This window comes from Pygocentrus nattereri, chromosome 19, assembly GCF_015220715.1.
Source record: "Pygocentrus nattereri isolate fPygNat1 chromosome 19, fPygNat1.pri, whole genome shotgun sequence".
NCBI classification, from domain to species: domain Eukaryota; kingdom Metazoa; phylum Chordata; class Actinopteri; order Characiformes; family Serrasalmidae; genus Pygocentrus; species Pygocentrus nattereri.
Window position 1 is genome coordinate 16,033,674 of NC_051229.1, and position 26,790 is coordinate 16,060,463.

The following is a 26,790-nucleotide window of genomic DNA, read 5'->3' on the forward strand; positions in this document are numbered from 1 at the left end:
GATTTTTAGCCGTTTAGTTCCATTTACTCTCCATTCATTGTGGACTCATGGGTGCATTTTGCAGTCAAGTTTTTGATATAATTGGGAGAATAGGAAGAGGCCATGCTCCTCATAAACTGGCTCTGGTATCATTACCACCAGTGGCTGATGTGAAAGACTTAGAACAGTGTTCTAACAATTTGTCCTACCTATCGAGCTAGCATGCCTATATCATTACTGTGTTTTTAATGTATATTAACCCTTCTTTCAAGTCAATTACACATTATTTTTCAAGTCTATTGCACACTATTTTGTATAGTCCAGCCTAAGTAGAGATTAAATGAGGCTGAAGACAAATTCCTATTTGCCAGCTTATTGTCAAAATTTTCCCATTTGACCTTAAATGGTGCTGCAGTTACATTCTGGCACAAAGGTGTTAATTATGGCTGCTGCACCATTCAAGGTGGAATGGGACAGCTCGAACAAGAAGGTTGCGAATAAGAAGTTTATTTCAGCTTTGTGTGTTTTAGGCTATCCAGATGTTCTGCCTGTGGTTTTATCTAGGGAGCTACCTATGCTTATACGGTATGACAAGGCAGCACAATGTATCAGAACAAAGCTTCCGTAATGATGAATACAATTGGTATACAATTATTACACCAAACCCTCCTGACAGCACATCACTGACATCACTGTGGCCGAGTTGTACAAAGAGGTAAAAATGAACTTTTCATTTTTACTGATGTAGGCAAATATTGATTCATTTGCTCAGATTGCACAAAAATGAGTGCTATGATATTGGATGTTACAGGGACTGTGATGAATGCAAATGCAATGGCACTACTCTGATTGCATAAAAATTAAACTTTTGCTTTTACACAGTTTTTATGCATTTGGTGTTTTATTATGCTTGCTTACTGTATCGCAGAATATCACAATATATTCAATTGTAATCCCTGTATTGTGATATGTATCTCATACACACACACACACACACACACACACACACACACACACACACATATATATATATATATATATATATATATATATATATATATGTATATATGTGTGTGTGTGTGTGCGTGCGTGTGTGTGTGTGTGTGTGTGTGTGTGTGTCTGTGTGTGTAAATTACATGATGAATGGACCAAAAGAAACGCCCCAAAATCACCTGGAAAAATGTCTGGTTCCATCAACTTACATTAAAAGTAAAGTATGTTTTTTCCTTCTCCTGCAAAGTTACCATTTTGGAGATGCGAGGTTTTCTTCCGACAGCAGCGACACACACACACACACACACACACACACATATATACACTTGCATACATATTTACATAAGATTGGATAACATAGGAAAGTCTCTCTCTCTCTCTAATAGCAGTGTTCTGATGGTGTTCAGCATTGCGGTGAATCAGTATCTGCCTCACAGCAGATCAGAGTGTTTCCACCGTGTTCAGTCTGCATGCTGCAGCACATGAAGCGCCTGCAGCACCAACACAACCTTCACTGTGCTGTTAATGTCTGAGCTCCAGTGTGCCATCAGCACGTGCAGACTGCAGCCTAATGCAGCTGAAACCAACAGCACAAAACACATTTACACAGTCTTCCTCCTTACCCTGAATGTAGGCAATCAACCATGACTTGTTTATTGTTGAATGTATGCCTCTTTAGTTTTGTGCTGGGGCTACAAGGCTAATGTAGCTAAGCATACAGGCCTGTGCCAGTAACAGAATCCTCTTATGTAGGTAACCACTTATTCACTTCACTTATTTTAAATGAGATTTTAGTGGTATTTGCTTTAGATCAGTCAACATATACACACAGTAGTTGGTAAATCTGTAACATTGACCGTAAGGTTCGCTGTTTTGAGAAGGTAAAAGCAGCATGAACTTCATAGTTATCACTTATAACGCCAATGTTAGCTGGCTAGCTGGTTGCTAACGATACTTGCTTTCTTTTTTCCCAATTTGTAGCTCAAACAAGTGGAGGTTGAAAACGACGCAGGTTAGCGCGACTTTACTCGCATGTGGGATTTCAGAGTTGGGAGCTGCATTCTTTTATTCAGCTTCCTTATGTTTGAGCTACAAAATGGGAAAAACATGGACACAGTGAAAGCAAATATTGTTAGCCGCAAGCCAGACAACTAACACAGCATTACTCTTTGCCAAATAGAAGAACATACTAAAACTTATGTCTTGCTGTGTCTTCACAGGATAAATCAATAAACAGCTGTTTGTTAAACCAGCAGTAAATGAATTACTGTCAGTGGGGTTTGTTACTGTGTCACCAGGCACAGGCCTAACACCAGCAGTTAGCAGACAGTGTTCTTACATCATCACACAGATGCACAATGCTGTTGTCAGCAGAACATGGTTTTTAGGTAAAGTAAAATAATCCTCCTTTGCAGTAAAATAAAGCTCTGCTGATTGTTCAAACACAGTTTGACAAACGCTGGATTTAATGTATAACTGCTAATTCACTAGCTTTTAACCCTGAAGGTTGGTGCGCAGACGGCAAGTCACACAGTACGCCAGACAACAATCTCACCTAGCTAGTAGCTAACGAAAAAGCAAATACGCTCACACATTTAAGAAGAACACCAAAAATTTGGAGATGAATAGACTTATAAGCATTCATAAGCACTACTGTTGGTTTCCTGATAGATAGACAGACAGAACGAACGAACGAACGAACAAGCGAACTTTATTGATCCCGGAGGGAAATTGCAGTGTTACAGTAGCAAGACATATAACTGCACATAAACTTACATATACTATGCAGAAAAATAGAAATAAATCTAGATATAAGTTGAAGTACAAGAGAAATGGAATATATATATATATATATATATATATATATATATATATATATATATATATATATATATATATACATATTTACATGGAATATAAGGCAGATTTAATTGTATTTACAAGACAACAGGCACTGAATGGTATGAGGTAAACTAAAGCACATATTATAGGCATAAACTAACTCATGACTTGCATGAAAACTACAGTGTAAAGTGCATAGTGAAAGTGTATTACAATAATAGTTGTGATATATTGCACGCTGTGTATTGATCAGAGAGGAGATACAGTGATGTGGTTCAGCACAGTTCAGACAGCAGGAGATCAGTACCATCTCTGCAGAGAATCATTGTAGAGCCTTAAAGCAGTAGGTAAGAAAGATCTCACACGGCGGTCTTTAACACAGTGCAGCTGTAACAGACGGCCACTGAATGTGCTTCTCCATTAATACAGATCATCTGCTACATTCATCGGTTCATCTGCGAAAAGCTGTCAACCACTGAAGCTGAAGTTAGCTTACCACTCAAATTCTCAAGTTCCACCTTTAAATGGTGCATCAGTTAGGTCTACATTCTGGCGCCTCAGAAACCATTTCAGGTAGAACAGGAAAATTCGAGCAAGAAGTTGGTTGGAGACATTTTAAAGGAAACTGTTATAATATTGCGGAAAAGTAGCATTATACTCCAAGAGATGCGAGAAAAGCAGCTATACCTGAGCTAAAGCTTAGAGCAGAGCAAAGTGAGTCTGCATTTTTGTTGCATGTTTTAGCTTATACTAGTACATTAGTACAAAATAAGACATATTTACAGCCAAAATGGTTGGTTAGTGTAGTGGTTAACACCTCTGCCTTCTATGCCGTAGACTGGGGTTCAATCCCCCACCAGGGCACCCTAAGCACCCTACACTATACCAATAAGAGTCCTTGGGCAAGACTCCTAACACCACCTTGGCCTACCAGTGTAAAATGATCAAATTGTAAGTGACTCTGGATAAGAGTGTCAGCAAAATGCCGTAAATGTAAAACGATTTCACTAAATGGTCTTGAAATATTGTGGCTCCTGAGGTGGACTGATTTTTGTTGAAAGGACTTCTTAACATTTGGGTTGCCGACCCTGGTATAGGTTATACTGTTGTCTGTGTATTTCTTCCTGTAATGTGGTAATATGGTTTGAGCAGTTCTAATGTGATATGTGGCATATCTTAAATAATCTTAGACATTCAATCAGAATGTTACTTTGCCTTTTAATACAACAGAAAAACAACCTGATAAACCGATATTAATAGTTCCACTATTAGTATTTGAATCTGAAATTATAAAGTGCTCTCCTCACTTCTATGGTTTTTACACATTGTGGGTGATGTTTTGTCCCTGGTGTGCCATTTTCAGGCTGTGGTCTGTGGGGTGAAGAGGCTTTTAATGATAAACAGAGTGGACGAACGCTCATTAAATATGAATGGAACAGAGTAAAATGTGATTCATTACTGGGACACTCACAGTAAAATGGAATAGATGTGCTATACTAGTGCTCCCACACATTCTGACAGCTTCATCTATAGCACCAGTCAGACTTGGACACACCTGATTGAATGTATATTTAATCCAAAAGACACTTTTATTTAAAGGCTTTTGCTTAAATGCTTGACATTTTTACTAAGACAAATATAAATAGTGAGGTTGATGCTTATGTATGAATGTATCTCCAAAATAAACATTTTCAATTCATTTTTTTGCTCCCTAACTAGTGTTTTCCAACAGCTACAAGGTCTCAGCATGTGTGGATCTTCAGGCCTATTAGAAAAGCCATCTCAGATGGCTCCTCATGAAGCTGTTGGTGAGAATGCTGAGTGTTCAAAGCTTCATCAAAGCAAGGAGGGGCAACACTGAAGAATCTTATGTGGAAGATAGTGGTTTGGTCATTTTATTACTACATAACGTTTTACTGTTACAGTCATACTGTTACATCAAGTAACCTTTTTTCTTGAAAATGGCAGCTGCCCTTTACATAACCTGAGCACTTCATGATGAATGGGCCGATAAAAATAGTTAAGAACAGTTTTTCCATCTCTTACGAAGTTATAGAAATCTGAGGTTTTGTTATGACACTGTGTCACTTCATTGTTTCGATGCTATTATTCTGAAATGTGGAAATGAGTAAAAATACAGGAAAACCCATTCAGATAAGGCGTGTCCAAAGTTTTGACTGGTACGCTATGTGTATAGAGACAAAAAAGTGAACCGTATGACTTTTGGGAAGTGGTTTATGAAGTGGTTTATGTTCTGAAGCAGGTGAGCAGTGTAATCTGAACATATATCAAGTAGTAGCACATTTACAAGTAGATTACTCCCACATGCTCAGCAGCAGAGGAGCGGGTAGCAGTCTCACTCTGCGTGGAGCATCAGTGTCCAGCGTAATATAACAGCACCGCTTAAACTGAAAGTTCTGCAAAACAGTCTAATTTTCCCACTTAAACCAAACCTTACCCCAAATCTCATCAGTTAGACATGCTTGGTGTCCAAACTTCTCTACTTCTCTGTAGAGGATATGTTTATTTACTTTCTCTTAGAAAATCAACAAAACATAATATGACAGGGCGACCGAACTTTTGGAACTGCAGGTTCTCCAGTGACATTTGTGTGTCAGTGTGTTTGTAAAAATGATTCTGTATCATATCAAAAGAAACCAACCAGACTCGTGGTGAGATCTGAGAATTAGCGATGCACTGAATTGAATCTTTTCTTAGAGGATCATAATTGAATCTGCTGAGCTTTATACTTCTGGAAGTCAGAGCTCCTTGGTGAACTCGTCCGTATTTCAGACTCTAATCAGTTTATCTGCGACTGCGCTTTGTGTTCAATAGCTGGTCAGAGTCGGTGCACTCCTCGACCCTGCAGGCCCATTTAGCAGGAGCCTGGCCTTTATGTAAGTCTTGCATAAACATGTGCTGAGGAGTCCCTGCCGTGAAGCGTCTTTATACTCCTGCAGATGCTGTCTGCGCTGGACGCTGTGGGAGGAGGGGGGTTCTGCTGGTACTGACCCTAACTGAAGACTAACCAGTTCCTCTGTGGTGGTCATTGGCTGATGCTTATGTTTTAATGTCTTCCTTACTGATTATTCTATTATTAAATTATTACCCTTACAGGTCCAGCATGAGCCTTTCTTTTTTCCTGTAGTATTAAACAATTGGATAATTAAGTTATAGTGAATTATGTATACATTCCATATTGACAGGCTTAGGTCTGCATGTTTGATGTTTTCTGTTTGTTTTGATGTCGAATTCCAGGCTGTGACAAAAACAGCAGAAATGTAATTGCTTTTTTAAAATTAAAAAATGTTTCTGTTCAAATTCAAATCAGACTCATGTACGTTCTCTAATACAAACACAGATGTATCAATTAAACATTTAGAATCCACACTTTTGACAGAATTTTTGTGTTGTCAAGAATTATAACCGCATAAATCTACAGTCACACAGAGCATGAATAAAGACTGCATAGCGAAAAGACCAATTTACTTGAATGGGAAAAGGCACAAAAACGCAAAATTCACTTCGCAGCTGTTCGCATTACATTTCGATTTACGTCAGTTTCATCTAGATTAGCCCTGCAAATTCATGAACCTTGTAAGCGTTAGCCAGTAGAAAATGAGCATGAACTATGATGTCTATTTTCTGGAAGATACTAAACCTTCCTCAGTCAGCAGAAGGTCGCTTACCAGTCAGAAAACAAACTAGTCGCCCATCTAACAGCTATCATTTACTGAACTAGATTGTTCCCTCCAAAACTACTTCATATCAGTACTGCCTGTGCTTGCCTGACTTTGGCTCCGCCCCTGCTAAGATAATAATGAGAATGCATTTATATTTAAAGCGTTTATATTTGAAAGATTCACAATAGCAAATCAGCCAATTTGGCCACTGTAGACTTTCACCAAAACCTCATGATTTTGAGTGGCCTGTATCCTCACGTTTATCCAAATATCCTCCAGCATTTAGCGATATCATAAACAAACAGCACATGATGCGCAAATAGAAGCTCAAAAGCTTAAAACGTGTTAATACTTCTTTGGACAAGGCCATGTGGGAAGAACGTCACTTGAGACTACCTTTCCAAGTGGGAATTACGAGTTAGATGGATGTTCAATTGGACTGTTCCAAAATGTATGACAGAAACTTCCCAATTTCCGCTTGGTCATGAACGCAGCAGAAGAGCAGGGCTTCAAAATGATTTGAGGAATGGAGACAAAAAGGAAAAATGGATGGTATTTTGTTTGGAACGAAAATGCAACTGACAATGTAATTATCCTTCACTGTTCAGAAAGAGCAACTTTCAAATGAACAGATAATAACATTCATTTTTCCATTCTGCTCAATCACAGCCTATGAATATCTGATATAAGTACATGTAGAACTACTATTGCTGCTGTGGACCAGCTGCTCTGTTTATTGTGTTGTACTTTGCCTAGTGGTTATATATTGTACAGAACAGTTTATTGAATAGCTTTTATGTAGTCTATGATGAGATGAAATGACAGTTTTGCTTGTATCAGTTTTGTAGGTCTTGATGTGAGAAACTATTTAGCCAGGTATACATTTCCATTGCAACTGGCCAGTGTGCATTCTCATCAATATAAGCACAACTTGAATAGCCTTCCAAACCTCCTGGTTTATTATTTTAGGCCTACACCCAGCTTTTGTAAATAGTTGAAATAATTAACCAGTTTTGTTCTAATCTGTTTAGGAGTGTTATATTGAGGTGAGAAGAGTAGAAGAGTAGAGAACTGTGGATATTGATTCTGACTGGAATCTTATTCTCTTTCTGAGCTCTGGTTAAGAGTGTTAGAAGCTCTAGCCCAGTGGGTTTGGCCTGGAAATACATTTAGATTTGGGTATGAGTCATGTACCTTGTGAACTGGAACACAGCCATCACCAACTGTCCCAAAAGACGAGGAATAAGTGAATATAAGATGCTCTACTTTCATTGATAAGATGTAGACTGAGAAAGAATTAAACTGGTTGTTATCCTGAATCAGAATATTGAGACTCAATATTTTCAAGGGAAGACAAACCTGGAATTAGACTGAAACAACTTTTATGTACCAAAGAGGTGGTTTTAGACTGGAATTGAGCTTGCTTGTTTGCATTCTCTGTGTAGTAATGGAACTTTTGGGTTTTTCTGGGAAAGAGTGAGTGTGTGGTCTTTATTTTGGAATGTGTTTGCATAGTGGTAGAAAACAGTCATGTGTTTGAGGGTAACCACTGTGGGGTAATGACTCTATCATCTGGCCTGACTTTGGAGAACACCATGGCAAACTGGAGCACAGGTCACAGCCTGGACTTATGGTTTGGTCCAGTCTAACACAGTGTCTGACTTAGATCACTGAAGTGGGAGGCAGTTAAGTTTAGTTTCGGTTTAGTTTAGGTTCAGTAGGTGCAATACACTCAAAGCAATTCATGTTTTTTTTCCCTATAATCTCTTTCCTGGAATTTTTTTGGACAGCTTAAGCAAAAAACAAGGCTGAGGATGTCCAGTCACAGTCTCAGTTTCTGGCAACAATAAAAATGTGACAATAAGCCAATGTTAATTATTTGTCACTCGTACCTCATTGAAACATGTGGAGAGATGTTGTACATTTTCAATCCATACCACATTTGCATTATTATGTAGCTAAGTTTGGACAAGCTTTCCAGAATGCTGCCTGATGAGAAACTGAGCACAACTCAGTGTTTTATTTAGTCAAATCACCTACATTTTGTTTTTGTGTTTATAGCTAGAACAGGAGATACTTGTGATCTTGTGTACAGTCGCTTTGCAAGAAGAAAAAACATGTTTTTCACATCTTTGCTATCGCTTGATAGTATAATAAATAGAAAGTCACAAGTGCAGACTCAAACTTGTAAAAATGTAATTCATTATGTGTGTAAGCACTATGTAATTATATATATATCCACTGTATGTTTGACTCAAGTAAAAAATGACTTCTGAGGATTTGCCTAAAGCTAGTAAATCAGCATCAGCTGGCTGTGGTCTTTTGAAGTGTTTCAGTTGTTTCTAAAGCCACCAAAGATTTGCTGTTCGTTACATTTCCAAATGTAAAGCAAACGTGAGTAATTTGATTCTCCAGTGATGCAGAAACCACAGGAGAGAAATCTGTTCAGTGTTTACCTGCTGTGAAAACAAGGTTAACTGAAGGTTAACACAAACACTGCGTTAGTGTCTGAGCAATTAATTCCCTCTCTCTCTCTCTCTCTCTCTCTCTCTCTCTCTCTCTCTCTCTCTCTCTCTCTATCTGTGTGTCTCTCTCTCTCTTCCTCTGCTGCCTTTAAATTTCTCAAAACTCCACATGGCAGTAATTTTTTAGATGGCTGGTAATCCGCTCTGCTGTGCTCTAGCTGCTTTCAGCAGTGGAGCAGTAAGCAGACACATTCTGATGAAGAATCAGGCTTTAAGGCCACAGCTCTGATGTCCCAATACCACACTTACTGCACCACTCTCTCACCCCCCCCCTCTCTCCCTCTCTCTCTCTCTCTCTCTCTCTCTCTCTCTCTCTGCCTGTCTCTCTCCCTCTCTCACTCATTCTCTCTCTGTCTCTCTTTCTGTCTCTCTTTCTCTCTCTCCATCTCTCATTCTCACTCTCTCTCACTCATTCTCTCTTTCTCTTTCTCTCTATTTATCTCTCACAGTCTCTCTCTTTGTCTCCTTTTTCTCTTTCTTTGTATCTCTCTCTCTCTTTCTGTCTCTCTGACCCTGTTTATACCTGTTCAGTTCATCTTGAGTATCACGATTATGTCTGTATAATTCCAAGCCACATAAAAATGCAAATGTAAAAGCACCCAAGACACTTTTAAAACAGGTACAAATCTGATCACCATCAGACCACTCCGACACCCCTCTCCCACATTCCACAAGCAAAAAAACTCTCTCTCTCTCTCTCTCTCTCTCTCTCTCTCTCTCTCTCTCTCTCTCTCTCTCTCTTTCTTTCTCTCTCTAATGTTGGTGATGTGTGAAGGTCTCTCAGTCATTAAGAATAGAGCACTCGCACTGCAGCTCAGATTGAAACTGTAATGTCTCTGATTCAGAAAGATCACAGCGCCCCAGCTCAGTACTCATATGAAGTAGACAGGAGTAATTAATCTATCCCTGTTCACAAAAAACTATATATATATATATATGTACAAAACAAAACATGCAGCTTGGTGGTTTCTGCTGGTTTACTAATTCGCTGTTCAATTTTCCTTACTGACGTTATAAATGGCTGAAGAGAAATTCACAGAAAAGCAGCTTGTTTACTCCAAAAGCGTCTTAAAATATTTATGCCGTGCCTGTCAAATGAAGCATGAGGCTGTTTACCAAAATGTCAGAGTTGTCCTTTAAATGGAAAGCCCAGAATGTGTAATCTAGCCCAGAAACCCAGCGTTACACTCCATTAAACCTCTAAAGTGCACACATTCACATAAACAGCAGCATAATTTAGCCACACTCTTCATATCCTCTTAAGAGCATCATTAGGACTGAGCGCTGCACAAATGTGACAATAAATTAGAATGAAACTCCTTAATGTGTGCAGATACAGTAGTGTCTGTGATTTGTTTGTTTGTTTATTTGTTTACAAACATATATTGGTGTGTTTAAATGAATGATTAGTCTATATCTGCTGTTCATTTTTATAGTGCATTACATATCTGGTAAGTTTTTTTGTTTGTTTTTTTAATTTGCAAAATATGCTGCAAGCTTTGCACATGCAACAAATATCAGTGCTACATTATGATTAATACATCAGTTATTAGAGAAATAAAAACAATTCCCTGTTTTAGGATGGTTACTGTGGGCTGACATATACAAACCCACATATATGAGCACAAGAATATGCAATAAACTTTACTAACAAGTCTATATTTGCATACTGTCAGAAAAAAGTACTGTGCAGGTACATTTTTCCATTTTTCATTCATCAAAGTACACGCAATGTAAGTTTTTGCCCAGGCAAAGTATACATATTTGTACTTTTTCATAGCTAATATTTTAAAACAGAGCAATAGAATGAAAAGCCTGGTCACAAGACAGGGTATGTGGAGTAATTCAATTTAAAAAATTAAACTGCAATGGATTATAGTACAATTATTATTATTATATGTTTCCTAACCAAAGGTACTGAAGACATATCTTTTGAGGGTAGCGCCACAGTGACAGTTCAGTATCTCTAGTAAGCCATTATTGTCACATACAAAATCAAAATTATGAAAAGTTGGACATTATTTCAAGATATTGAATTAAAAGGGGAAAATAAGCATAGACACTTTTCTATGTGGCAGGAAAGAGGCAGGTAAATTTCAGCAGACTACGCTTTCACAAAGTGGTGGGGACAAAATCAGCCATAATAAAAAGTGGTGAAGGCATGTCCCCAGTGCCAGCACCATCCCCAGTGTAAATGATACATATTGTTTTTAGTTGTTGACATTATTTGAAAATGCCCTTTATGTAGATTTCATGATGAATGGACCAAAAGAAACAGCCCAAAATTGCCTGTAAAAAGAGTCTGGTTCCATTGACGTACATTAAAAGTAAAGTATATTTTTCCTTCTCCTGTAAAGTTATCATTCTGGAGATACCAGTTTTTATACCGACACCAGTGATATGTTGTATATTTTCTTTCTGACTGTTTTTTATAGAACATAACAAATACCCAAATAATGTTTTCAGTATTTGAACACTGGCAGCTGAGTAATTAAATACCCGTGGTCACCCCTACTGGCCAGGTAGTGATAAAATGTTTAGGATTTGCGCTTTTAACAGAGTTTTTTCAGCTTGTTTCAGTGAGCTACAAGAGAAGAACATTTAAACAAAGTGTAAGAAGAGATGTTTCACGGCTTATATGTCATGAGGTCTGTAGCGCTATCGTAATCTGCACTTCACTTCAGACATTAACTTTGAATATTTGACATTTGTAATATAATAACTGTCATATTAAACAAATCTGGCCATGGTGTAACAGTTGGTCTAGTTGAGTTTAGAGCTGTGTTTTGTTTGAGGTGTTGAAGCTCCTCTCGACTCCCCTCCAACCCCCCCCAACACACACACACACAAACACACACACGTCTGTTGAATTTCTCACCTCCCACACTCTTCACTCTATTTTGTGAGATTAGACCATGTTTATGTAATGTGAATTCAGATCATTTTTGTTATATGCAGTGGGGCTGGAGTGGGGCTTATTTTCAGGCTGGGGGATAAATGGTGCAGATAGCATACCCCAACCTGGAACTGTGTTTTCATTCTCTGCTTCACACGCACATACACAAAAGATTGCTTCTTTAATAAATAAATAAATAAGAAGAAGAAACAAGCCGACAACAATCTTATCACTTATTTTATTTATGATAATTGCTAATAGCTAACTTAACAGAGAAAAGTATTGGCTAGGATTAACAACTGTGTTCAAATTAGGATGATTAGGTTGTTTTTTGTCAAATCTGGACACTTCCATCTTCTTTGCAGCCACCTCTTTATTTGCTATAATTAGATAACCAAGCTGACCGGTATAGATGTGTATTTTGACTAATAACATGGTAAAATCTGGAAAACTGGTAGACAAAATGAGACAGTAAGTTATTTTTTAGACAAACTAAATACATTTTTTATCACATTCTTTACATGTCAAATAAATGCAACAAAAGCATTCAGGAATTACATTGTAGTAGAAAATAGTAGCTAAACAGCAGAAATAGACACTTTTTTTGTGTAAGCCTTAAAGGGTTAAAAGTGATGTCATCATGACCGCTAATATACTACAACCTAAGTCTAGCTAACTGAGGTTCTGACTGCATTTTGCACTGTCAAGCAGTTTGGACTATATCCAGTATTCTGGGACATTTTACTGCATCCTTCTTAAGTACATTTGTTTTCATGTGTTCTCAGCACTGCCTTTGTTTTTTGGCAATGATGAAAAGAACAGCAAAATAAAAAAAATGAACAAGAATTGTTATTTACATGATGTATTTCATAATATGTGATGTCATACCATTATAAGATAAGATAAGATAAGGCTTTATTGTCATTCACATCACAAGTGGTACATGAGCTGGAACGAAATAGTGTACTCAAGGTCCCAGTTAACTCCCAAAAGTAACAATAAACAATAAATAGTAGGTGCAAATAACAGCAGCATGAAACACAGCAGCATGAGTACAAGGTAGAAGGTGTACATCTTAATACTGATAATGTATAAAGTGACGTATAAAGTGACATGTGTAGGGGTGATATAGTAGAGTCCAACAGTCCTCTGTGCGGCCTTCACCACCCTCTGCAGAGCTTTCCTTTCTGCTGCAGAGCAGCTTCCGTTATTGTATGTATAGTGGAAAGTTCATATTGCCCACCCCGACTGTGAGGCTGAGTTCATGTCCAGATGGCTGGTGTGTGCTTGTAGTGGTAGGTTTGAGATTGTAAACAGTCGACGTGTAAGACGGCCCAGGTGCAGCCTGTTTTTGGCTTCTCCCTGGAGCCTTGAGCTGCTGAACACTGCCCCTTATCCTTTCTAATGCGCAGATGCACAAACCCAGCCAGCGATATGGCTGATCCTCTTTGTCTCTGCCACATACTTGACGCTATAAACATGTCCTCACAGCACCCTGTTTCACTGCAGACCAAACTCTCACAGCATTACCTTAGGCAGCCATTGTTAGGTAAAAAGTCAATTTTATGCAGTTTTCCCCACTTTCCCCAATTGTAGTTCATCAAATAAGACATGTTTGATGTCTGAAGTTTGCTACTTTAGTTTGGCACTGGGGCTACGGGGCTAATGTAGCTAACAAGTAACAGAAGCTTATGTGTACAGCAGGTAGCAGTGTGGAAACAGGATGTTAGGCATCACACACTTGCCTCAAAGTTAGGTAAACAAAAGTACAGACAAAATCGAGGCTCCAAGATGGCTGCTACTACTTTAAGCAAAATGATTTTGTCCATTTTTATTATAACAGTATGCCATATAAAGCCAGAAACCACATAGGTAAGTCTGTTTGAGGTAACAGCACGGTATGAAGCCATTATGAGATGATTTAGGCCTGCAGTTTGCAAAGTGTTAATAAGAAGGTATAGAAGGCAGTATAGAAAAAAATTGTGATAAATCATGATAAATTTATAAGCAAACATAATGTACTAGTAGTGTCTCATTTTAAAACTGCAATCAAAAATGAATACAGTGATTATTACTCATCATTTCGCATACTGCTCTGCACTAAATCCAGTTAAACAGGCCTAATTATGCTCTGTTTTCAATTAAGCATGCAGTTGGTCAGAGATCTTTAAGGACTGCTCAGAAATACATGTTGTGTGTCATGATAACAAAAATGGCGATGATAGCAATGAATATCGTCATATTGCCAAGTAAGATTGTTACTTAGGTGTATGCCCAAGTACCTATAGCTGGAGACCACTTCCACTGCAGATCCTCCGATGTGTAGGGGAGGGGAGGGATGGTGTTGCCCCTTCTGAAATCAACACAATCATCTTCTTTGTTTTCTTCACATTGATACAGAGACACTGCACCAACTCTCCAGGTGTTCCACCTCCTGCCTATAGCCAGAATCATCACTATTTGTGATGCATCCAACCACTGCCGTGTCATCCGCAAACTTTACAATATGACAGCCTGGATGGATGGTTGTGAGCAGTCATATGTGAGCAGTGTAAACAGAAGGGGGCTCAGTACACAGCCCTGAGGGGAGCCGGTGCTGAGGATGATGATGGAGGAGGAGATGTTGTGGATCCTCACAGACTGCGGCCTGTTAGTCAGGAAGTCCAGGACCCAATTACAGAGAGAGGTGCTCAGTCCAAGTGTATGGAGTTTGTAAGCTAGGGTCTGGGGAATCATGGTGTTAAAGGCAGATGTGAAATCCACAAAGAGCATACGGACATAAGAATCCTTACTCTCCAGGTGGGTGGGGGCAGTGTGGACCACAGAGGAGATGGCATCCTCGGTGGATCGGTTTTTCCGGTATGGAACTATCTTGTTTAAGAGTGTATATCCGCCTATCTGCAGGAGTGAAATTCAGGGACTTTCTTACACTTATATGACTGTGCATAAGCTTCTGTTACTTGTTAGCCACATTAGCCTCTTTGCTTCAGTGTAAAACTAAAGAAGCAAGGATTTCAAAGATTCCAAAGATTTCCTGGCTGATAGACAGCATTTGGTGTAAAGGGAAAATTGTATGAAATAGATTTTTAGACTGTCAGTACAGTTGCTGCTCTCACAGATGGACAGCAGTGGTTCTTATGTTGTTGAGTCTGCCAATTATCCACATGCTGTTTCAGCACTAATGTCATAATGCAGTCACAGCATTGTGAAATCCCCCAATTATATTCTCCTCACAACCAGCTGTAACGTCTGTCAGGGAGAATTTCTGGCAATAGTGTAGCATAATAATGTAATTTGCAGGTTCTGGGACAGTATTGCTGTTGCACCACTACACCGTATGCTTGGTCACAGGTTGTAACTGGTTGGAATGTTGAGCTGATGAAGCTGTGATAGCGAGTGTTTGAATGATATAGTGCTTATTGGTTTGATCTTGGCTGCATTCCATCACGTTTGCACTTAGTGATGCTCTGTTCAGCCCACACGGTTTGATTTCACAGTGTAATACGAGACTGCTGTGATTAAATGTTTTATCTGGTGAGTCTACGTGGGCCCTCTGACTTGCAGTTGGAAATGCACTCCATTTAGCTCCCTTTAAGATGGAAATTAAACATATTCATGTGTTTTATGAAATTTAGCCTGTATTTCACTACTAGTCCTGCACCGTGTTCTCAGTGAGGTGAATTATAACATCTTTGCTCATAAGGGTGTTTGCATTTCAATAAGATGTTTTCAATAAAACATACTGCAGACATTTCATTAGAACTGCTACTATTCTATAATTATCTATAACATAATAAAATAACATAATAAAAAGTTGAGCAAATGGTATGAAAAGCTTTCTGAGGGACGTTATCCTTTTGAATCTAAATAGAAAGGGTGAAACATGTTAGCAAGAGTCATTTAACCCTTGTTTTAAAGGGGCCATATCCTCAATTATTGTATTACAAAGTTTGTGAATTTATGTTAGAATTAATTTTAACGAGAACATTTTCTTACCTGTCTTTATCCCTTAAACAGGCTTTCTTTGTTACTGTGCCTTTAAAGCTGATCTATGGAAATGAGCTCTGTTCTGATTGACTGCCCTGTATTGTGCCTCAACCAAAAGGCACTCCAAGCTGCAATACTCCTTATAACTACAATGTGAACAAACTTAGTTGCTTTAGGCTGAATGGGGTGGATGCATGCAAATATCTTTTTGTGACATGACAAAAATAATGAAGTGAAAACCTTTTTGGTGCTTAGCTTTCAAATATGGACCATATGAGCTGGGCTGTGGTACATTTTGAAGAGTTTACATTCATCATTTTGAAGTGTTTACACACTGCATGTTCTTTTTGTTTAAAAAAAAGCAAAAATTCACTTTTCTATATCGTATCCTTTTATTCAAGCAATTAAAACAACGTCATGATTATTTGAATGATTTCACTGTTTTTTGACTAAAATGTTTTGCATTTTCTCAAATATTTGCTGCAAGCCTCCACTGATAACATGAAAATAACCTAACCTAAAAACACTGACCACATTTCAGTCCAGACATATCGTGGGCCTGGTTTCCAAACTGGCTGAAAAGCATTCGCTATCTTGACTGAACAGCCTGTGCCACATTGTAATTACATTAGACAGAGCTTTTGTTCTGTGAGCCTGTTTGAGTTTGTATGTGAGCGTTTGTCTGTCAGAAATGTAATTGCAGTCACGTGTAACTTCCCTCAGATCCTACCTGCCTCTGCATCATCCTGCTCGGTGATTAAGGACAAGAGCAGCACTGTTTTTCCAGACTAGTTTGGTGGAGGCTAATGTTAGCGCCATGTAGCATTACTGCCATTTTGACAGTAGTGCTTGTCACTGTGGTCTGGCATTTAGGTTTGTGTAAGGGGTGATCAGGAATGTGTGGGATGTCCATGCATTTGGGCATCTGTAATTGTTATCCTCACACACTTGATTTCAGGGTTTTTTTAGACTACTGGGATGAAGATTTGCTACGACTGACTCATTATGTTAATTGCTTTCTGAAGAACTAGAGCTAGCATTATCATGCCTAGTGTCACTGCTGTTACTGGTTGCTAACAGGCTGTGTCTTCTTTTAACTAGGGCTGGTGCTGTCGTTGTTGTGATAAGTGAAGTCACAGTTCACTTTTCTGAGTATATTGTGAGTCAGCAGTACATCTAGAACACTGAACATCTGCAGTGTATGGTAACAAACTTCCTAAAGGAAGTCTCTTTACTCAGCAGTTAGTTTAGTAACAACATTTCCAGTCGTACAAGACCAAGTTCCTAGCTACTTGAAAGAGGAGACATCAATAAAGCCAAGGCTAACAAGGCCGACATTACAAAATCATGTGAAATAGACATGAACATGTGAAACTACAATGATACTGGAATGATATGGGTATCAGCAGATAATTGCTGAAAAGAGCTTTTATCAGTATCAGACAAACGATTAGATTTGACAGATATTTTAATATATATATTATATTATATATATATATAATGTATATATTATATATATTAATATATATAAGTTTGCTTTATATAATGTGCTAAATTTCCCAGCAATGCTAATCCAGGTAGATTCTATCAGAATTTCTATCAACTTTAGTATTGATACAGTTGTATGCAAAAGTTTGGGCACCCCTGATCAAATTACATTTTGTTGATTTAAGCGAGAGCAAGTTATACATCCTCTACAGAGAACACGTTGCTGCACATTTTAATGCACAATTACTGTTTATTTGCTGAATTTAACATATTGAAAAACATAAAAAGTGGCCTATATAGAAGTTATGGCACATTTTATGTGATATATTCATGGTTTATTTTTTCTGATTTGTTAAAGTCAGTAAACTAAAAGAAATTCTCCATAGAAAATAGAGGATATGCTAATTTTTTATTACTCTAAAAAATCAAGAAAAATTGCATAGTGTAGCTTTAATATCTGTCTCATGCATATTTCCTTTTATAATGTCAGTAATGACAGTAACTGAATAAACTGCTTGAGCCTAGGTTGGCCTTTTATGGCATTATGCACACACACACACACACACACACACACACACACACAGACATTATCTAAGCTGCCTGTCATCCTGGGTCGTGGGGACTGCTGGAATCTATCCCTGCGGTCATTGGGCGGAAGGCAGGAAACGCCCTGGACAGGTCACCAGTCCATCACAGGGCATTATGCCATTATCTAATTTTGTTATTTTGTCTTTACCAGTTGACTGCATCCTTGTGCTTCTTGAATAGATGAATTAAAACACACATTATACTCATAATCAAACACAATTCTACTGCTTTTGTGGTGCTTTTTGTTCATTCCAACTTGTTTGCAAACATCAAAATAACTAAATATCATGGTCTGTACTGTGTATAGGGAAAATTATGTCTCTGAGTATCACAATGGTGTATTTTTGTCATATAGCCCACCTTTAATGTCAGCCTTCCTGCTGTGTCACTTGTGAAGACCAGCATGTGGGCTAATAGCATATCAGTTGTGGCTGGTTGGATTGTGTGTTCTGATAAAGGTGATGGAGTGTGAGCAAGGCTCTGTTCTACCTGTGTGTGTGCTGATGTGTGTTGTTGTTTTGTCCTGACCCTAATCCTGCCGCAGCACCGCACAAGCCAGGCCTCCAGCGTCTCTGACATTGAGGATTACCCCAACATGGGTGCAGGACAGAGACGCAAGCAGTCTAGCTCAGCTTCTGTTATGAACTCTGCTCAGAGACCTTCTGTTCATTGATGATATAATATTTTCTGAAACGATAGCAAGATGGCTTTACACTGGCAGAAATAAGGCAACAGTCAGATGCAAAGGTTTGAATACCACCCAGTCAAATAACATGTTTGTTGATTTTTTAAGTGAAATGTAAGTTAAAACATCCTCTACAGTAAAATAATTAAATACGGTCATTTTCTGCTAATTTTAATACACACTATTTATTTATTTGGTGAGTTCAACATTATGCAAAGAATAAAACATAAAAAAAGAAATCTGCCGTTACCTTTATACATGCCGCATTATATGTTTTATTTTTTCCTCAATTTATTAAATTCTGTAAATAAACAGTAATAGTGCATTAAAATATGCTGAGGTGTGTCCTGTGTAGAGAAAGTGTTCCCTAATTCTCACTTAGAAAATCAACAGAACATGACCTATGGTGCCCAAACGTTTGCATACTGCTGTTGGGTAGGCAGTATGTTAGTCAATAAGTTTAATGAAGTGAAAAGCAGTAGTGTCACGTTGTAAAGGTAAAAATTACCTTTACTTTGCATGTATTCCAAGAAATTTTTTCCAAGAGCCTTTCTATTGGTCCATTCATCATGAAATTCCAAACAGTGTAAATGGCATCTGCTGTACTCAAATATTTAAGAAAATAATACATTGCAAAAAATTGAGATGCTTGTTTTTTTATTTTTTGGACAGCAGTAATATACTGTTTGATCACAGGCATGATATTGACCTTTGCCGTACTGAATTGGCAAATATAATGAGGCACCTAATCAGTCTTGGTTTTCTTACTGCATGCATTGAACATACTGACCAATCACAATTCCAGATCAGTGTTCCTGTATGTGTTTTGCTGAATGAAGGAATGCATTTAGTCCAGCAAAAATAAACTATTTTGCATTAAAACACTGCAGGCCAACCATCTTACAAATCTATAACCATTGGTTCATGAATGAAATGAAATATGATCATATTTTATCATTCTCATGCTAAGTTTTGCTAGCGTACATGATATGCATTTCTGAGCATATTGTGGCTATATACAGTACTTGAAAACTGACCAAATGCAAGTGGTCTGGAAGAATTTATTTTAGTGCAGTACAGAATATGAAATGAATAAAAATGCTGTACTCTGATTTTTAAAAACGTGGTTATACTAGGTCTTGGTGTTTGTGTATAGATTTACATTTACAGCATTTAGCACACGCTCCAGAGCGACTTACAAGAAGTGCTTTGTCAATCTAGAGAAAGTATCTTTGCTAGTTACCAATAGCTTAGAGAAAAGACAGTCCTGAGCTCAGATACTGCTAGAAACAAAATGTCAGTGTGGACACCAAGAGAAAAAGGAACAGAGATGAACACAGAACTCTGTGCCATTCAATGCAATACAATTACAATAAAATACAATACAATAAACTACAATACACAGTGCAATACAATAAAATATATAGAAGTGCAGCTTATAATTCAGTGCTCATTTAAGTGCTGTGTAAAGAGATGAGTCTTCAGTCTACGTTTGAAGACAGCGAGCGATTCTGATGTTCGGACAGCCAGTGGGAGTTCATTCCACCACCTGGGTTCCAGTACAGAGAACATTCTCGATGCTTGTCTTCCATGCGTCTTGAAGGATGGCAGGTCAAGCCGAGCTGTACTCGAAGCTCGAAGGGCTCGTGGTATAGTTTGAGATTTCACCACTGCCATCAAGTAGGTAGGGGCTGGTCCATTTTTGGCTTTGTAGACAAGCATTAGGGTTTTAAATCTGATGCATGCAGCTACAGGGAGCCAGTGAAGGGAGCGCAGCACTGGGGTGATGTGGCTGAACTTGGGCAGATTGAAGATGAGCCGTGCTACCGCATTATGAATGAGTTGCAGAGGCTTGATGGCCTGCATGGGAAGACCAGCCAAGAGTGAGTTGCAGTAGTCAAGCCTTGAGATGACCAGAGACTGTACTAGCACCTGGGCGGCCTCTTGGGCGAGGAAGGGTCGGATCCTTCGGATGTTGTACAGGAGAAACACTGCATGAAACCTGCTTGTGTTTATCCCCAGGAAGCATCCTGATGTTAAAATGCCAGGGTCGGCCGTCCTTGAGACCGAAACGGCTAAGTAGCTTTTGGCCTGGTGCCACCTCCCTCTTCTGCCCTTGTCCTTGGCGCATGTATCTTCCTGGTCCTGGCCTGGCCAGGTGGGGGTGGAGCTACAAGCCTAATCCCAGCCCCTGATTGGTCATGACCAACTTCCAGTAACCATTGATCTGCACTGTCTGAACAGACCGGTGGCATCAGATTAGCGTCCCGTTCCCCAATCCTATTGAGGTTTACCCTCTCTGTCCTGATCTGGTCACAAATAGATAAGAAGTACGCAAAGCCCAGTGTCAGTCGAACTGCGGGAGTTTTATGTGACCTGAGGTGTGTATTTTCTTCTTTTTAATGTTTTGATGAGTGGTTTTGGTTAAAGTGTATGTAGCTGAACTTCTCTAACTTCTCTAAATGGACTATATGGCTCAATTATTTCTGAAGAGGATAATGGAAAGTGAAGTTTCCTTGGCTTTCTAGATTGTTTTCGAAAGTTCTAGAGTAAGTACTTCTCTCGTTTTTGTTGACCCAAGGTGTGTAGTCGTGGTTTTGTTTGGAAACCATTTTGAAGTAAAGTATCCTCAGTTGTGATCATGAGCTGTTTTGTCTTTGCAATGTGTAATTAGACATGTAATGAAGGACATTTGCCTGGCTTTCTCTCCACTGAAGGTTGTGAAGCTCTTAAAGCTTCTGTTTAACTAATGCTTCTCAGCAGTAACTCACAATATAAGATAAGGCTGCATGATATGGACTAAATTAGCATTATGATTATATTAGGACATATTACAATTTGTCTCATGACATATAAAAACACACAGGTGAATCAACAAGTTGACAATGGTTCATGGATAGTCTATATTTTGAGCAAAATCATTTACAGTATACTTGTTGGATTATGTAAATATCTTAATTCATCAAAACACCAATATAAACGCTTATGTGGATCTCTAATTGGTCAGAATGTTAAATGGACAATCTAAAAACTGTTTTTTTTTAGAGGGCCAATATGTGATTTATGTACTGCAGCCTTCTGCAGTGTAAGCATTGTAAAGGCCAATATTGTGATGAGGATTAACACACAAGATATAGTCCATAGAGATGGCTCAATACCACTTATTCTTTTCTGGTATTGATGGTGAACTAAAAACATATTTTTATCAGAAAATTACAGAGAAACCTCAAAAACTAAATATAATATCAGATATTTCAGTATTTTGTGCGTCTACAATTTGCTTTCAATGCAACTTTCCTTTTTATTAGGATAATTGCTTTTAGTTTTTCAAAGAAATCTACTGCATCTGCAAAGTTTAGTCTTAAAAGATGTTTTCTGCTTGTCTCAATCCAAGTAATCCCAAACACATTCAGTGATGTTGAGGTCTGGACTCTGGGGTGGTCAGTCCATTGCTCTGAGAGCACCAGAAGCTTCTTTATTTGATTAATTTATTCCCTTTTTCAGTGAGGGCTTCTTTGCAGCTACATATCTTTTTAGACTCATAGCGCTGAGTTGTGTTCTCACAGTGGAAGGATGGGCAGAAACACCTGTGGATTGTTTCAGATCTGAAGCGAGAGTAGAGCTTCATTTTCTCCTCTCTCTGAAAGATGAAAGCTTTAAGTTCTGTAAATCTGATGCAGACAGTTTTTGTGGTCTTTTTCAGTTGTTAAGAGTTGCATTTCCTCTATAACCTGAAATAATTCATGAACTCCAGATTTTTGAAACTCCTGATGAATAACTTTCTGGCTGTTTTGACTGGAAGTTGCATATTAGAAAGGTGGTCTCTGACTTTTGTGCAGTACTGGTCCCCATTGATACCAGTATGCTATTTCTAATTGTTTAGCCTTAATTTCAACTGCTTTAAGAAAGAAATTCTTTGTGTTCACCTTGTTTGGCCAATTAGCGCGTAGTGCATAAGGCTCTAATGTAAATCTCATGGTGGGTTGGTTGAGGTCACAGCATCTCTGGTTGAGGTTTTCCTGTTTGCATTTGCTCCATGTTTATCAGGGAGAGGGTATGCAGGCCTGTGGGCATTTTGCGCTAACCCTAATGCAAGCAGACAGCCTGCGCCTGATCTGCAGGCAGCACTGTTGGTTTATTTCTAATGAATAAAGTCAGGAGGAGCTATATTAGGACTGCATCTGTTGCTAAGGTAGAAGGGAGATAATGTGAGAACATGCTTCCAATGAGAGCTTCAGAAGAATCTTCCAGCATAATCATTTTCTTTTTTGCTAATTGTGTCACATTTTTTGCTTAGCAAAAGAACTCAATGTTATTAGGAGCCTTTATTATTCTTTTCTTTGTGCTTTTTTTGTTATTTTGGTTTGAATTGGTAAGAATATATATGAACCTAATATTATGTTATTACACTTCAGGCATCAGGTCAACACATTATTCACAGGCCTTCATCACTGTGTAGTAATCTGTGACCTCACAACCTGACATTAATAAGGAAATGATTAAGTGCAACAAGTCGCAAAATTCAGAATATTCAATTAGATTTTATTAATTTGTACAATTTAAAATCTGTGAATTTTTAATCAGTTTATACACAAATGTGAAGGGAAGAACTATTTGCACAGTTTATATAAACAACAATATTTTTTTCAATTTAAAATAAATTCCAAAATGAATTTTAGCCAAAAATGAGCATATATGTAATTAAATTATATAATATTATTATTCTAATCATGTAAAAATGTAATGATTTCAAATCAGTTTGAATCAAAAACAATCTAAAATCATCGCAGCCACTATTTAGTAATAAGCAAACTAGGCCCCATATTCAGCACCTCTGTAATAGTGTGCTTTTTATCAGCTCAGTGCACTGGCAAAAGATCATTTCAAAGCCATTGGAGCATAAGTAGATGAATAACAAGGCACTTTGAGAGTTCACCGAAAGCCTATGCCTAACTTTTCTGGATCAGCAGATGAGACTGGGGATCCTGTGTTCTGTTTGGAAGACTGCACAATATATAATTTTTTAACCTTCAACAGTGATACTACAAAAGGCTTTAGTATGCCTGTATGCAAATGGGCATACAGGCATATGCTCTGTACCTCTCAGAGTATTTACTATGTGCTGTGCCAGTGTTACCAATCATAGTTCCAGATGAGTATCTTTCTGGCAAAAGTAAATTATTTTCAAAGTAGTGCAGGCCGATCTTTAACCATGTCATTAGCCGATCTTTAACCATGTCACATCACTGATTCACCAGTACATTTTTAATATATTACAAGTCACAAAACTTGGCAGTGTATTTATAATATTAGAATTCTGCCCATATTGTGCAGCACAAATATGAATTTATTTATGTCAGAATAAATCTCTTATTTGGTTTAGCACCGATCACTTCTTTGGATCAGTATAGATCAATTATTTGGACTAGTATGGGTCACCTATTTGGATCAGCATGGATCACATATTCAGACCAGTATGGATCATTGAATAGATCATTATTGATGACATATTCAGACCAGTGTGGATCACCTAATATGATTACTCTGGATCACTGATTTGGATTAATATGAATCAGTGTGTATATATCACTGAATATATCAGTGTGGATCTTTTTTTTGGGATTTGTGTGGATTACCTATTTGGTCCATTATGAATTTAACTAGATCAGTTATTTGGATCAGTATTGATTACTTGCTTGGATCAGTATGGATCTTTATTTGGATCACTGTGGATCATCTGTTTTGATCAGTTTGAATCACTTTTTTGAATCACAATGGATTGTTTTGATCAGTATGGATCACTCTTTTAGATCTGTATAAATCAGTCCAGTGTGGATGTCTTATTTGGATCAGTATGGATCAGTTATTTGGATTGGTATTGATTTACTTACTTGGATCAGTATGGACCATTTATTTAGATCAGTATAAATCACTTATTTGGATCATTTTGGATCACTTTTCTAGATCAGTATGAATGACCCAGTGTGGATGTTTTGTCTGGATCAGTATGGATCAGTTATTTGGATCAGCAGATATGGTAGAGTCCCCTGTGTTGTCTCTAATGAACATCGCTAATGAACCATGTCAGTCAACGTAGCCTTAATACAGAGAGTGCCTGTTTATATTAGTGCGATGGCCCTGTTTCAAAAATATTCATGGTCAGAGCCAGTTGGCCAAAAAAAGAGCTTATGGAAAGGCTTTAATGCATCAGTATATCTCTTTTTAAACCCTTTCTCTCAGTGCAGCACTACGGCACTCAGCATGGTGTTAATGGATGGACATGGTGATTGCGAGACTGCAGTTACATGCAGGTGATTGGATGGAGTTATGCAGCCTGTATGTGGGCAGTGATGCTGTGTGTTTGAAAAAGAGAGAGTGGGAACTGAGCAAAGAGCAGAGTAGATGAATTATTCTCCACAAAAGGACAGAATTTCAATGCTTGACAGCTGCCTTGTTGTCGGATGACTCTGTTATTGCGTGACAGGGACCTCTATTGTCTTGCCTTTGCAAACGGCTACACCTGTCAGGAGCCTGCTTTGGCTGACAGCCAGCGCTTTGTTCAGCTGTCACGAGTTACCAACATTATTGCTAGGGTTAGGGTTAGCAACATTATTGCTAGTGACATTTTTGAATTGTTTTTTTGTTGTGAACTATCCTAATTCTTTCTCGAAGAATCATGAATGCCCTGAGCAGTCGCAAACGCTAATGCTCATGCTAATGCAAACTGCATATATTTTGAGTCACTTAGCCTAGATTTGGGTTTTTTGTCATTCGGCTTTTGAAAGTGAGTCATGCCTTGAATCTAGAGCATCAGAAGTCTCCAAAGAATATCCCAGAAATAACTACGTGTCCTGCATTGGACGAATAGACTTTGCAGTGGACCATAAACCCTTATACAAAAAGTAGGCTAGCCACAGCATGCATGTTTCCACAGCACGTGTGCATGTGTTCATATTTGTGTGTGTGTGTAAGTGGAATCATTGTTGGATCTGCACAAAGGGGGTATTTTATGACTGTGATACTGAGGGCTGACCTAAAACCAGGCATCACTAAATTTAGGCCTTCTTTCTGTATTTTTCACTTTTGTCATTGACTCTTGATACCAATTTTGAGGAGGTAATAACAAAAATATCAAGCAATATAAGTTAATATATAGTATAGTATATAGTAAGCACTATTTGTTATGAAACAGTTTGAGGTAAACACTGTTAAAGTTTCTGAATGTACCTTTGACTCCACAGCCTATACAGTCCATATAGACACTAATTTCTATTTGTTATGTCATAAAAAAACAATACATTTACATATGTCTACGTATGCATATATTTACATCGTCAGTCCCTGTACTCTTCCCCATCAACAACCCTACACAACCCTAGAAGTCATGCAATGCTGTCTTGTTCTTAGATAAGCTGCAGGTTTTTCTGTCATTGTGTTCAAGTATTTATTAACCTGACTGATAGAATTTCAAGGTCATAATGACATTTGACAGCACATATATAAACAACAGTCTATGTTTACTACTGTTTTGAAACTGAAGAAGTGCACAAAAGTATAAAAATAGAGTACTGGGTAAGAACTTGATAGCTAGCTCTATTGACCATAATGTGCCATACATTTGTATTGTATTATCTTAACTCTTGAACTACTTATTGTTTCACTCTGTATACAGTGTATAAGCCCTAATGTTTATCTTAGTTAAGCCTTGAGCTAAAATTTTGTCACAACAGTGATTACTAACTCGAGTTATAGCTTGCAGAGCAAGTAATGCAGCCAAAGCAGCACTGCATTAGCGCAGTCTTAGCGGCTGCTGTCTAGGTATACTGTGAATTTGGAGACAAGAAGGATAATGATAAATAATAATGTATATTTATTATGTAAAGCCCCCCTTAAAACTGTGCATTATCAAAAGGAACTGTCAGTTCCCAGTTGTCAAACTGCAGAAACATTTAAAGTCTAATATAATGTGGTTATGTAGCGCTCATTTCAGAGCAGTGTGTTCGTTAACACAATACGCTATTAATGTCAATATATATTAGATACTGTCATTGATATATTTTTGGTGGATTTTGGATCTGGTTAAGCTTACAATTAGTCAAACAGCATCTTATTTAGACCCTAGAA

General features: G+C 38.1%; 1 protein-coding gene across 4 annotated transcripts in view; it reads left to right on the plus strand.

Moving 5' to 3' along the window:
* The window catches only part of pip5k1cb (phosphatidylinositol-4-phosphate 5-kinase, type I, gamma b), a 72,702-nt gene that overhangs the window by 9,058 nt on the left and 36,854 nt on the right, over positions 1-26,790 (plus strand). The window contains exon 1 of one of the 4 annotated variants that reach the window (XM_017697136.2): positions 20,982-21,047. The exons of the other annotated variants lie outside the window; for them this stretch is intronic. The gene's annotated coding sequence lies outside the window, so the exon portion shown is untranslated. Of the gene's footprint in view, positions 1-20,981; positions 21,048-26,790 lie in introns of those variants that run through there. 4 annotated transcript variants of the gene reach the window in all.